The 13131-nt window shown below is 43.3% G+C and overlaps 1 protein-coding gene and 1 long non-coding RNA gene across 14 annotated transcripts in view; one reads left to right on the forward strand and one right to left on the reverse strand.

The window, feature by feature from the left end:
• Positions 1-5226, reverse strand: part of STX17 (syntaxin 17) — a 34035-nt gene extending 28809 nt beyond the window's left edge. The window contains exon 1 of one of the 5 annotated variants that reach the window (XM_015282381.4): positions 5177-5226. The gene's annotated coding sequence lies outside the window, so the exon portion shown is untranslated. Of the gene's footprint in view, positions 1-4472; positions 4991-5176 lie in introns of those variants that run through there. The other 4 variants (NM_001031009.2, XM_015282380.4, XM_040684497.2 and 1 more) reach the window with 4 other exon arrangements.
• Positions 4830-13131, forward strand: part of LOC112531945 — a 47285-nt gene continuing 38983 nt past the window's right edge. For 5 of the 9 annotated variants that reach the window (XR_006936585.1, XR_006936587.1, XR_006936582.1 and 2 more), the window contains exons 1-4: positions 4830-5742; positions 8854-9011; positions 11768-11925; positions 12012-12082. This is a non-coding gene — a long non-coding RNA (uncharacterized LOC112531945). Of the gene's footprint in view, positions 5743-8853; positions 9012-11767; positions 12083-13131 lie in introns of all 9 variants that reach the window. The other 4 variants (XR_006936586.1, XR_006936583.1, XR_006936584.1 and 1 more) reach the window with 3 other exon arrangements.

Raw genomic sequence — 13131 nt, forward strand, 5'->3', positions numbered from 1 at the left:
TGCATAAAACATGATTTTCAACTCTCCCTTCTCTAAAATAAGATATGTATGCGATAACATGCATATAACTGTACATAATCGCATTTATATGTGAGCGCATGAGTAATGTAAAGGAATGCCATTATGCTGAATCCACATAAAGGGCAAGAAAAACTACTGTGAGATAATTTTGTAATTTTAGTACTGTATAAACAGAGGTTATTCAAATGAGGTTTTCTGTCTTTACAGTCTTTTCTTAACGAAAACAAGAACTTGAATTAATGGTAGACACGTATGAGAAAGCTATGTCACGACTGTGTCAAAACAGATGTGCTGACTTAGTTGTCTTAAATTGCTTGTACTGCAACAGCACCCTCAGCAGAAGGCTTTCCCTGATTTCACTCTTCCAGTAACCAATCTAATTGAAAATAATTGGCCTAGCATAATCCTCCTGTTTACAGATAAGGCTTAGCAGAATATAACAGGTTAAAAAAAAAAAAAATGCTTTTTCAGGCAGCCAAGCATATTAGTGTTATTAAAAACACACATTATTTTCTCATGTCTAATCACAGGCAGTGGGCAGTCCCTGCCCTCATACCTACACTGCAGGGATGACACCTACAAATTCCCTTAACCTTCGAAGGAGCCATGCGGTGAGCTTCTTTCACCAGGCCAGGGGAAAAGGTAAAAGAACTTCAGGCAAAGAAAAGCTGGGTTTCTACAGAAGAGTCCCAGATTCATCATATTTTTCCAACACAACTCCAAATAATACAACTTTGAGATTTTCTGGGAAAAAAAATGCTACAAGAAGATTCTCCCCATTCACGTATCCCACCCAGTAAGGAAGCTGAGAAGCTGAACAAGTTAGGGGAAGCCAACCTGTAAGACTTCACTGCAGAATTAGCACTGGAACACCTTTTCCTTCTTCAGAACGGCAGAAGAGAATTATTTCATCAATTGATTTTACAAGCATTACTAAATCATCCCCACTTCAAACTGCACGGAGATATGCCACCAAAGAGCCTTACAAATCCCTTTCTAACTCCGCGCATTCAATATTAATAGTTCTTTGTCCAAATCTTCAGATAAACATGCAGTGTGCAGCCTCACTTCTTTCAGGAAGAGAGAAGAACTTTAAATCCTTGCGCGTTGATTTACTGTTCCCATCGTTCTAAAACCAGTAGGCCTGGTCCCTGACCCCTTTGGAAGAGCCACTCATATCTCACGGCTGAACTCCAGCTTGAGCTTAGCCTGGATTCCTCTTGCCATGAACAAAAGATAAAAAGCATTATACACCAAACCGTAGTGCTTCCGCTTTGAATACACATTTAATTTCCTGACAGCTTATGAGCTAATCCACTAGTTTATGAGCTAGAATTAATTAAAACGTGGTTCCTTAAAGAAATTCAGTATCCAAGTCATGCTTTCATTTGATACAGAATCACACTGAAGAAGCAATGACACAAATTCTTTGAACTTACTGCACAGTGTGAGCTAGTGGAAAACCACAGCTCATTCTGGTCTCAGCTGTCCTGATAGAAGTTAAACTCATCCTAGTTTGGTACCTCTACTGGTATCTAGAGATCGACGAGGGTCAAAACCAGCAGTGCAGATAACTTACCAACTGCACCACTGTGAAGGAGAGTTATCGCAGCTAACAGCCGTATGTCTTAAGCAGGTGATCTGATACAGCACTTAGTTTTAAACCCAAGTATTTAGCTGCATGCAGGGCTCTGGGTAGTCACTTTCTTCAGGCTGTAAACTCAGTAACAACAGGGTCTCTAGGATGCTTTAAGGCACTGCTGCCTACCACACACTGCAAACCAGGGGTGAGAAACTAAGAAAGAAACGGACAAACCCCTTACATTCCCTTCAAGTCTTCTGCTTTTTTTCCCCTCACACAATATTGCAGTGTTTGTAACAAAAATTCTAAGCTATAAATTATTGATAAGGAAAAAAAAAAAGGCAAGAAAGTCATACCTCTTTATTTGAAGTTAATATAATTCACATACAGTTAAAAATCACATGGTTTTCTGCTATGTCAGTTCCAGATGTAATGGCAAAGAAAGCTCTCTTGCATACCTTATTGTGTTTGCGTTTTCCTAAGGATAACACTCCTAATTAATTTCCAAAGCTAGAACATCCGTTTCTTGAGTAATCTCAGAGTAATAGCACAGAGTAGGCTGGAAAGGAATTTCAGAAGCCATCTAGCACAAGCTAGATGTGGTCCCAGAAGCCCTGCCCCATCAGATGGACACTCTGTACCCTTGCCAGCCCTCTGCTCCTGTCTTTAACCATTCTTCAAATTAACAACAAACCAAGACAAAAAACCTTCATTGTAAGTAGACCAGCATGTGTCCCACCACCTTTCAGGGAATCGTGGAGGTTGGAAGGGATCTTTGGAGATCGTCTAGTCCGACCTCCCATCACAGCAGCTTTCCTACAGCAGGTTGCACAGGAAAGTGTCCAGGTGAGTTCTGAATATCTGCAGAGGAGACTCCACAACTCTCAGGCAGCCTGTGCCAGTGCTCTGCCTCCCTTACAGCAAAGAAGTTTTTTCTCACATTCAGATGGAACTTCCTGTGTTTCTCATATTACTGCTGCATACCTCCAAGCAGAGAAGCCTCAATGCCTCCCCACAGCCAGCAGTCACATCTCCCATTCCTTCAGCTTCTCTTCCTAAGGCCGATCAAACTCACCTCACTCAGTTTCTCCTTTAACACTGCGTGTTCTAGTTCCTCACCACCTTGCCAGTCTCACAAGTGCTGAACAGAGGGGAAGATCTGCTGCTTCCACCTGCTGTCCTTCAACCACATTCCTAACGCACCCCTCAGTGTGGCTGCCCATCTTCAACAGTGCGCTGAGCCTCACACTCAATATCAAATCCTGCAGAACGCCCAGCTCTTTTCTGCACAGCTGCTCCCCATCACATCACAGACTCCTGACAGCCTGGAACACACTGCTGTGAGTCTCTAAAATATCTCTCAGTTTGAGCAAAAAAGCCCAAGACAAGACGGTGTCATTACATCAGTCAGTGATTTAAAATGACCACATATATCCTTCCTTTTAATATTTACATTTTTTAGATACTGGCCCCAAACTGGAACTTACTTGCTCTTTCAAACAGGAAAGGTCCAAGCAGCATACGCTACCTTGTTTCATCATTTACGTTAGATAATGTAAGGGGTAAAAAGATTTTCACATATACAATTCCCAACAACGAAAGTGTCAATTTCATTCTGACAGTCACCCAGAACTTCCTCTGTGGCACTGCACAGAAATCACAGTCACACAGCTGCAGTCAATCAGAAGTAAGAGTCTTACACTGTACAGTAACATATCAAAAATTTCAGTAAATGCTGCTGCATGGATCAAATGTTAAGCTGCGGAGTGTCCTTCACTCAAATTTGGTAGGAAAAATGCAGAATAAACCTGCAGAGATCTGCTTACCCAAAGAAATGCAATATAATGCTCCTATTCGAAGCAAAGTCACTTCTGACGCTTCAATCAGTGCCACTAGAAACAGTACCTCAAGCACAGATGCTTTGTTTTTAAGGGTTGCAAGGTCAAAAAGCTTTCTCCTTTTATCAGAAGTTAATATTCAAGCAGTCAGAATACAGATGCTGGAATGCAGAGATATACAATAGCATCCTCAGTAAAATGTGCGGGCCCCAGAACTGAGTGGCAGTGAGCATTCACTGCTGCTCGCTTGGCTGAGCTCTGCTGTTAGTGAGGAACATGCTCCTGTGGTGGGCTACAGCCACCAAGCACTTTGGCTCCGAACTTCGTCTTTACCTGCTGGCTGTGAAAGGGACCTGAGGCTGAAATAAAGCACCGTGACCTGTCCCAAAGCACTGACAAAGTGACAGAAAAACGCATTTATGCTAACGGGGCTCAGAGCTGTACGCAGGAGGTCTCCTGTGGAGCCACCAGAGTTGGTGGCTGTATCCATCAGCCTGCAGATCCCAACGGGTCACAACTCTGTGGATCACCCAGCAAGGCAAACACCATCCAGACAGGGCAGTGGGCACCAGCAAACGCTGGGCACTCCGCATGGCTGACCTCCCACCTCTCTGCCAGCCGTAGGAGGCCGGACAGAACACCCACCTATTCACCCAGTCAGACACCAAAGGCACGAGACCAACACGTCAGCATTTCTGGAGCAAAGCTGAACCGGAAGAGCGAGTTCCTCGTGGACTAACAGCCACCAGATGTGGCCACAACATATTCCAACCCGCAATTACAGCCCTACTTCTGGCTCGTCCGTACTCCCGGACCACGGCTGCAACAGGTGACCACGGCCCGTGCTTCCCGCACCCTGCTTACACAGGCAGCAAGGTGGGGGAGGGAAAACGGGCTCCAAGAGAAGGATTACGTCCCCCATCGAGGCTGCGGGTGAACGACTGCGGTTCCTTTTTCCCAAGGGAGACCGCCGTTTGTAAAACCTCAGGGAACCCAGCGCTCAGTCACCCACCGCACTGTTTTAGACTCACGCTGCCTGGCACGGCACGTCCCGTCCCGTCCCGTCCCGCTCACCCCTCCGAGAGAGGGCCGCCTCCCGCCCTCTGCCGGGACGCCGCGCTCCCGGGGGATGGGAGGACGCGGCTCCCGAGCGGGACGAGCACCGGGGCCGCGCCGAGGGACGGTGGCCCACCCGAGGCCTACAGCCGCGGCTGCGGGAGCAGAGCGGCTCAGACCTCCGCCCCGCGTGCTCCCGGCCCCGCGGCGGGCTCCTACCGTGCGGAGGATCCGCGCTCAGGCCCCGGCCCGGCCTTCCCCTCGCTTCCGAGGGAAACGAAGCGAAACCGAAAGCAGCCGGACCGCCACCGCCGGAACCCGGCGGCCGCTCCGGCCCCCTTCCTTCCTTCCTTCCTGCCTCCCTCCCTCCCTCCTCGGTGCTCCCGCCGTCCTCCCGCCGCGACCCCTCACCATGCGTCGACCGCGCCCGGGATGCCTGTAGGCAGCCGCTGCGCTGCGCTCCCCCTCGGCGGTGCGTGGCCGGGCCCCGCCTGACGCACACATACACACGCGCGCGCGCGGGCCCGGGGCGACTTCCCTCCTCAGAAAGGGACGGCGCGGTGCGGCTGGGCTCAGCGCGTGGAGAGAGCTAAGGGTCTGCTTCTGGATGGCAGCCAGGAGGTTCTCGGGTCCCCTGACACTATTTTAAGGGTTTCTCTTAAATTCTGGGTGTGCTCACCTTGCATCTCGTAGTGCGTGACTTAGGTGGAGGCAGGCACGTTGCCCCGTGGGATGCTGGGGTTCGCAGTGTCACAGAGAGCATCCCGAGTTGGGTGCACAGGGATCATCGAGTGCAGCTCCTGGCTCTGCACAGGAACACCCAGAATTCAGTCCCTGTGTCTGAGAGCGGTGTCGAGACGCTTCTTGAACCCACAGCCCTGGGCAGCCCATTCCATGCCCACCTCCCTCCGGTGCAGCCCCTGTCCCTGACCCCCAGCTGCCCCTCCCCTGACACAGCTCCATGCCGTTCCCTCGGGCCCTGTCGCTGTCACACAGAGCAGAGCTCAGCGCTGCCCCTCCGCTCCCTGTGAGGAGCTGCAGACTCCATGAGGCCTCCCCTCAGCTCCTCTGCTCTGTGCTGAGCCAACACAGGGAACTCAGCTGCTCCTCGTACCTCTTGTCCTCTGGACCCTTCCTCGTCTTTGTAGCTCTCCTTTGGATGGGACAAAAGCAGCCCAGGTCATACCGGTGAGATTCCACTCCCCTCTCGCCGAGTTCTTCTTTGTTTACAACATTATTCAGAAAGTAAGTAATTAATGAGAATTCTACTTTGAAAATAAGTGAGTTCTGTTTGTATTTGCGCAAGGTAATCAGTTGCTATCCCAGTATTCCAACCTCTGGCTAGCAGAGCTGCTGCGCCATGTAGGTGTACTGACAGCACAGGTTTCACTTAAGTACTGCAAACATCCAAGGGCAGCCTGCTGTCACTTCTGGTCATTTTGCCGCCTCTAAATAGAGATAACTATTAGTTAGTTAAACTATCTGGTTACCTGACAATATCTCTATAGCAACAATTAATGAGGATGCAGTGCCACTATTAGCATAGAACATTTTTTAACTGCCCTCAATTGTACTAAGAGAACTGACGAGTTTAAGTTGATTTTTATGTTCTGAGCAAGATTTATGTTATCTGTCCATCTGTCTGTCGTTCCATATCCTTTGGACTAGTTCTGATGTAATTTGGAGAAAGTCATTCTGCTTATTTAAGTTTTGTGGGAATTGGTATTTAATCCTAAATTTGTTTCCTCAACCAGAGAAAAGCAGGCAAGAACATCAGTTCCTACACATTCTTCCTAGCAGTGATCAGCCGTTGAATACTTATGTATCAGCCATCCACTTTTCATACACATCATTCCAGTGTGATATATGTGATTTTTGTAGGGTACATGGAGAAGAAATTGTAGTTACTGCAATTAAAATTGTTTAGGGGCTAAAGGACCCAAATCCACAGAATCCACAGCCTTAATTAGTTCTGTTGCTCACAACACTGAAGAGTGCCGAAGAGTGCTAAAGTACAAAAAAAAAAAGTACTAAAAATGTTTGCACCGCACGTATATTTTAAAAATGGATGATTTGATGATGGCATATCAATCAAATTCAGATGATTTGATCTGGTATAGCGTAACCAGTTTGGTGTGGGTACTCTGGAAGAAAGGTGGAAGTGCTGACCTGGGATGCAGTCATTAAATACACATAATTAAATGCTGCTGAATACACTTTTGTGGAAAAGATTTGATTAAATACACTTGAATGTAAGTTTAATTCATAAAGGTAATAGTGTTGATTTAATAGATTTCATCTAAGTTAGAACAGTATGCTGTTTTCATAAATACAGCATAGATTTTAAAGTCTGTGTAGTTCATTGTAAGTGGATTCAAAACTGGTTCAACCGGGAGCTCTGAAGAGAAGTGATTGCAAATGAAGTTTTATCATATGGATGTCTTCTGGGGAAGCTTGTTCTTGGCTTGGTGCTATTAGCAACAGCTTAGACAAAAATACACAATTACGAATTACAAAACTACGACTGCTGTTGTAAATAGTAATAACAGTGAGTAATGGTAATGTCATTTGTAAAAATATTTTTCTTAAGACAGTCCAGTTGAAGGCTGGCATTCAAAATAAGGCCACAGAACCACCCTTGGAATCTGAAGGAGAGTAACTGGCATGAGGCAGTACTGACAGGAGCCTGGGCATTATGGTGCATAATGGGACATGAACTCCCAGAATAAAACTTTTGCTAATACTGTGAAACAAACCTAGAGGAACATCAAATGCAACTGGATTGGTTTTTTGGGTTTTTTTTTTGGTTTTTTTTTTTTCCCAAAGATATACTATAGCTTAAGTATATGAAGCAGCAGTTTTGTTATGACTACAAAATTATACTTTGCCATTTCTGTCCTTAAATGCCTTGGCTCCAGAAGAAGACCAAGAAGTCTACGTATGTGGCAGCAAAAGAAGCAATAGGATATCAAGGATGCTTCTAAAAGGAAAGATTTTTTTCTGTGAGTTCAGACAGGCATTGTCTGAAGAGCTCCTGGCACATCTCATTGTGGTTCAAACCTGGCTGTCCAGGTTTGCTACCGTTGTTAATGTTACGTCCCAGACAGCCAAGAAGTGACTTCCAAGAATTCTGTATTTCTTCAAGGGAAAAAAAATGACAATGCAAAATGCTATGGCAATCATATAAAGATCATCAAAGGAACAAGAGTTCCACCTTCAGGTCTGGGAAAATACTACCTCTGATGGCAAAAGATACCTCAGAAAAATTGTCAAGTGCAGATGGAGTGGGACTTGCTGAATTACAGGCAGACTCAGACTTGTATTGCATGTCTGTGGTCAGTTTTGAAGGGCCTCTTGTAGATCTGATGCCTGTGTATTGTTATTCAGTTATCAGAGAAGCTGTTCTGTATCGTCAGTGAAGAAAAATGATCATGAAGACTCCTAGGAGAGTAGAGAACTACTGCACATCCAGCTGACGAAGAGCTTCCACAAGTTCATTCTTAGTCCTCTAATATATGAATTGAGAGGCAGGATCCAGATACGCGATTCATTTAATATGGTTCCTTCACTTTGTCTTACTGCTCTGCGCTCGGCAATCTTTCCTTTGTGTGCAGCCTCTGAGATAACTCATTCTAGGGATGGCATTTCAGTGAGCGTTACTCAATAAACACAGAACTTCCCAGATACTTACATTATGTTCCCAAAGATAGATATTTTTCCAGTAGAGCATTTCAACATTCTGTTGCCTTTTTAATGCATTGTTATTACAGATACACTGTTTTCTCTATCAAAAGACTTGTGCTGGCAAGAGCTGGTAATAAAGCTTCCATTGTGTCATGGAAAACAGTCTACACTGTGTTCCAGCCAACACTGCTCTCTCCCACAGTCTTTAAGGAGCGCAACGTGGTTCAAATTGAGATCTCCTTCTAACATACGTCCCTGACAAAACCAAGCTTTTTCAGCGATTCTTGATGTGGTATTTTGAGGAATATGTGGCAGCATTTTCTGAAACTGTCTTCATGATCTAAACAAAATCCTGTGTGTTGATTTGGGGGGGGGAAGCTGTTAGCTACTGTTAACAAAAGCTGTGTTATAGTTTTAGGATTGGTGGAAATCTGACACAATGCATTTTCGTGTAATTTGCTTCAAAACCAGCTCATATTTGGTTGAGAATCACCTGTATGATTTTGCAGAAAGAAGGTCTCCTAAATGATAATGAAACAGAAGAGGTTTTCTGTACATTAACATATTCATCAAAACAATTACACTGAATTGAGTTTAAAAGGAAGAGAGCAGCTTTTATTTGGAGAGAAACATTTCCTCCCAGCTCACATAGGTTATTTTTGTCTTTTCCAGCATATTGACAAGTCTCACGCTGTGATTTCCATGTAGAGTTTACAGCAGCTGCCCCAGAAACAGTCACCCAGGAAAGTTAGTGGCTAGAGAATCTACCCACACCACCTGGACCACAGCAGAATTTCCCTGCTGACAAAAGCATCACTTGCTGGTGAGAGGTGAGAGCTCACACCTAGGGCATTCCTGGAACACACATGTACAGTGCTTTGCCTGGGGAGCATGAAATGGCAGAGCTCCTCCTGCGCTTCCCAGCAGTCCACCAACTGGCATAACCAAAAGAGATAAAATTTTGAAACAAGTACTGCTCGATTTGTGGCTGGAAACTGCCACATGGCTGCAATTTAATGAAGACCCATCCTTTTTCTTCCAACACTTTCTCATTGCCACTGGATCTGTAGAAGTATTCTCACTCTTAAAACTAATGATCAGCTTTCATTATGTGCCATAGCAGTGATATGTCAAATATTCTCAGTTTCATTTGGAAGGTCACATAAGCAGTTTTACTTTACTGCAGGAGAAGGTTGAACCAATTTGATTAAGAAGTGTTCAGCAGGACTGTGTTTTGTGCCCATTTGTCTATTGTTATAGGTTTGACCCACGTCAGTATCAGCTCGAGTCAAATCCCTACAAGTCACCCTAATTGAAAAAGGAGTTTTACACTTTTAACACTTCTAACAAGTGAAGTAAATGTTCATTTTTTGTTTTCATATAAGACCTTAGAAATTCTGTATCAAGTCTTAGTGCCTTTCAAGTCAGTGGTAAAATTTAGCAGGGTGAGGATTTCATTCTTTGTCCAGATTACAACATTTCTGAATGCAGGAAGATACAAACTGTAGTCAGGGAAAAAGGAAAAAAAAAAAAAGGTGGTGGTGAATCAGCTGAGCAAATATTCATTTTTACAATTCATCCACCATACTTGCTTGTAAACATTTATTCTGTAAAACTATTCAGGCTTGAGAGAGGCATTCAGGATGTCTTTTAACTGCTGACCAGAGGTGTCATATCGTGGGCTTGCATTCATAAACAGGTTCAATTCAAATGCTTTTGAAGCATTTTTAATTTTTCTTTCTTCATTAGGAAAGTAATTCTGATCCTGCTGCTTCTCTAACACATGCAGATCATGAACAATGGTCTGGTCAATGAAAATTCCAGGGAATTTTAGGAATAAATTAAAACGTAGAAAATCCACATTTTTCACTGACTGATTTGATGTTATGACTACTTTTAAGACTTCTGGAGTTGTCTCAGCCTTCTTTGCTTCATCTCCTCCCCCTTACCAGATAATCAGAAGGACAGTACTTTGTTTAGTACTCAGTTTACTCTGCCAAGAAGGTTGTTTCTGCTCAGAGAAGAGGTGAATAGGGATTTAGCCCAGCCAGTTTGGATTATGGGACATTTCATAGAATCATAGAATGGTCTGGGTTGAAAAGGATCACAGTGATCATCGAGTTTCAACACCCCTGCTGTGTGCAGGGTCTCCAACCACCAGACCAGGCTGTCCAGAGCCACATCCAGCCTGGCCTTGAATGCCTCCAGGGATGGGGCATCCACAGCCTCCTTGGGCAACCTGTGCATCATCAGTGCATCACCACCCTCTGTGTGAAAAACTTTCTCCTAATATCTAACCTAAACCTCCCCTGTCTCAGTGTAAAACCATTCTCTGGAAAACATTTCCAGGAAATACTTTTTTCTGAAGATAAAAAGTTTATCAGATTGTTTTTGATTTAAAATCTGTGTCAGCCTTCAAGTAGAATCTTAAGTTAATCAGGAATTTCCCAGCCTGTTTAATGACCTATTAATCTTTGTACAAGGGCCTTGTATGCCATCTAGCTTTGTATTGTCTCCAGCAGTGCTCACAAGTTCATAATGGGGGGAAGGGAGGAATCAGGTAATCGTTCCTCCTTAACATTCTCCTAGCCTTTGACTTTTTTTTTTTTTACATTTTGGGTATCCTGCACCAGATGTGCTTTGTTTCCCCATTAACTCCAGTAGATGTCTGTTTCACATGTTCACCCAGTTTCCCCTGCAAATGAAATAGAGTTCTTTCAGCCACAAAGCTCTTTGACAAGGATTTTCACACATTTGCTGCTCTCTGTATTACAAGCCTGGCTCTTTCTGGCAAATGATTCCAATCCATCCTCTCCATGCTATTCAGTATCATGTAGATCTCATTTCTGCCTTTAGCTGTCATCTTGAGAGTCTGAAATGTCCTGGCTTTTTCAACCACTCCTTCTGGACACATTAGTATACACATTTTATCATCCTTCTTGGTTTATTTCTCTGGGCCTTTTCCAGTTTTGATGTTACTTTTTTATTTTATTTTATTTTATTTTACTTTATTTATTTTAGATGAGGGAACAGAGCTGCACATTGTATTTATTTTGTGTGCATAAGACAGATTTATTCAATCTTGCAGTTGTATTTTTTGTTTTGTTGTCTGTTGTTTTCCTAATAGTTCCTATCATTTGATACAGTTCTCCTTTTTTATTTGGTTTTTAACTGTGTCTGAAAAGTTTTCCTGGAAGCCTCTGCTGTAACCCCAAGGTGTTACATGGGCAGCTCAGTGGCTGTCTACTTAGCTTAAGAACTGTCCACATAGGTGCACTGAAAATGATTGAAAGCTGTGTAATAAATAGTGAATTTCTACAGAGAAGTCTTTTCACTCACAAGAAAGAAGTTCACACTAGGAGGAGGCAGGGTGAGTCAGAAGTGACAAGAAGGAATGTCAAGTTATTACAACATCTAACTGTCATTTCTAATACGTGGCAAGTGGTGTCCAATTTTAAATGTAACTGAAACATTATCTTAATAAATCATAAAATGTAATTTATCAAATCAGAGCCCTCTTTGGTCCTGCACTGCTTTATTTCTGTCTTACACATCTTCTCCTATCCATCAGTTTCTTTCTATCTAGGGAACCCCTTATGACCTGGATCTTTACAGTGATGCTTGCTGGTATTATCTTGAAAAGTGTAAGTTGCTCATGGCAGAAGTCAGACCCTTTTCTCTGAAAGACGCAGAACGAGAAGATAGTCACTTACAATTAACTCCATCAATGTCTCCTCCTTCTTGGTAGGTCTAAACCACAAGTTGAAATGCTGACATCATATAAATGGCTTAGGTTCATATGTCAAACGTGTTTCTTTCTGCCTTGCTAGGTTGTTCTGCTGCAGAGGTGCTCATCGGCATTTCTTGAAATGAAGAATGGTTTAGTGTCAAAGGTGCAAAGGTGAAGGATATCAAATCTGTTGCAAAGTTATCTTTTCACTACCTGCCTCTCAGGGAGTGTCTTTTATACATCGAAACTGTGAAGTTCTCAAGTACCACAACCATAGAGTGAAGATGCTGTATAAACGAATATACGTGATCCAAAGAGACTTAGATCCCCAGTAAGGGTGTTTAGTCAGTTGCTTTTTTCTTCTTCTTTAATGTTTGAATCTTACTCTACTTACTTTTAATAAAGCAGCAACATCGTGAAGCCATGAAGTTCAGTCTTATTGAGACTGAGCTCAGAAGAAGAAAGAAAGCCTCTAAAGCCTATTTTAGTTTAAAATGTAATTGAAAGTTTGTATTTCTTGATGAGTACTTTGGGAGACATGTTCAGCTAGCTATGTGGAGAATTAGCCATGCAAGTCCCATTACTGCTAATGCTGCTACTAATTTCCTGCACGTTGCACTGAATATTTACATCTTTGTGTAGTACTTAGGTAAGCCATTAAAATGCTGATTTCTTACTGTTACAGTCATCCGTCAAACAACAAAACAACAAACATAAACTTGTGGGGAAAACAATTTTTAGTTAAAGATGTTTATTTTAAAAATACCATCATTATAATTTGAATTAAACCCTGAAGTACGACTAAAATTGCTTCATTTCTCACCTCAGAAATAGTAATTGGATTAATGTTCTGTGAGGTACTGTGAACAGAGATATTTGCTTTGTGTGCAAAAGCTTAAGAGGGGCATTAGCTTAATGCTTGGCTGGTGTAGTATGAGTTATTTTAGCAATTTTAAATCCAGGTGGCAAATCTGTCCACAGGATGGATTTCAATCATTTATGAGTGGTCATCTTCTACAACAGTCACAGATGGGTGAATCACTGGGCAAAAACCCTTCAGTTGGTGTGTGGCTGTGTTTGGCAACTTTGCGCAGCAATACCACCATTTGCCTAATCCTATCAGATCTCATTTTCAGTGTCTCTAACTGCTTTATCTTGAGGGTCACCACTTGAGTTGGACAGCAATTCCAAAGTGAATAGGATGGAGGTGTTGAATACAA

Source organism: Gallus gallus, chromosome 2 (genome assembly GCF_016699485.2).
Source record: "Gallus gallus isolate bGalGal1 chromosome 2, bGalGal1.mat.broiler.GRCg7b, whole genome shotgun sequence".
Classification (NCBI taxonomy): Eukaryota; Metazoa; Chordata; class Aves; order Galliformes; family Phasianidae; genus Gallus; species Gallus gallus.